Source organism: Propithecus coquereli, unplaced genomic scaffold (assembly GCF_000956105.1).
Source record: "Propithecus coquereli isolate 6110/MARCELLA unplaced genomic scaffold, Pcoq_1.0 Scaffold45, whole genome shotgun sequence".
Taxonomy (NCBI): domain Eukaryota; kingdom Metazoa; phylum Chordata; class Mammalia; order Primates; family Indriidae; genus Propithecus; species Propithecus coquereli.
Genome location: NW_012150285.1, coordinates 3,083,764 through 3,084,317, shown reverse-complemented (window position 1 = coordinate 3,084,317; position 554 = coordinate 3,083,764). Strand labels below are relative to the sequence as shown.

The 554-nt window shown below is 49.5% G+C and overlaps 1 protein-coding gene across 1 annotated transcript in view; it reads left to right on the top strand.

The window, feature by feature from the left end:
* COL11A1 (collagen, type XI, alpha 1) overlaps positions 1–554 on the top strand; it is a 221,557-nt gene that overhangs the window by 165,713 nt on the left and 55,290 nt on the right. The gene's annotated exons all lie outside the window — the stretch shown is intronic.

The following is a 554-nucleotide window of genomic DNA, read 5'->3' as shown; positions in this document are numbered from 1 at the left end:
AAAAAAAAAAAAAAAAACTTCCTCCCACTGTGAGAAAAACCTTCCCCCTAGATTTGATGCACTTATATGATCCTGTTGGTTTCCCTGTCCCAAAAGAAAAAGTGCAACTCCTTCCGTGGCCCACCCCTCCATCCTGCCCTCCCAACCGGACACCGGACAAGCCTGCTCACCAAGGTCCCTGTGTCTCTGTCCATGTCATTCCTTGTGGTGGAACAACCAGTCTCCTCCCACCATGCTGGCTGGAAAACTCCTTCTCCCCTTTCAGACGGATCACTCCTTCTTCTGTGCCCTGGAGTCCCCACGCAGAGCTCTCCACTAACTTGAACTGTGATCAATTTCAGTTGCATGTGTTTGTCTCCCTCGTGGCCCTGGGATGGGGCACCATGTCACATCCATCTTTCTCCAGTGCTTGATACAGAGCTGGCGCATAATGTAAACTCGGTGGATGTTTGTTGACTAAATCAGGGAATCACAGCTAGGATGAGTACCTATTGAGCACTGACTGTGTACCAGATACTGCCCTAGGTGCTTCATGTGCTGTATCATAGTTATGG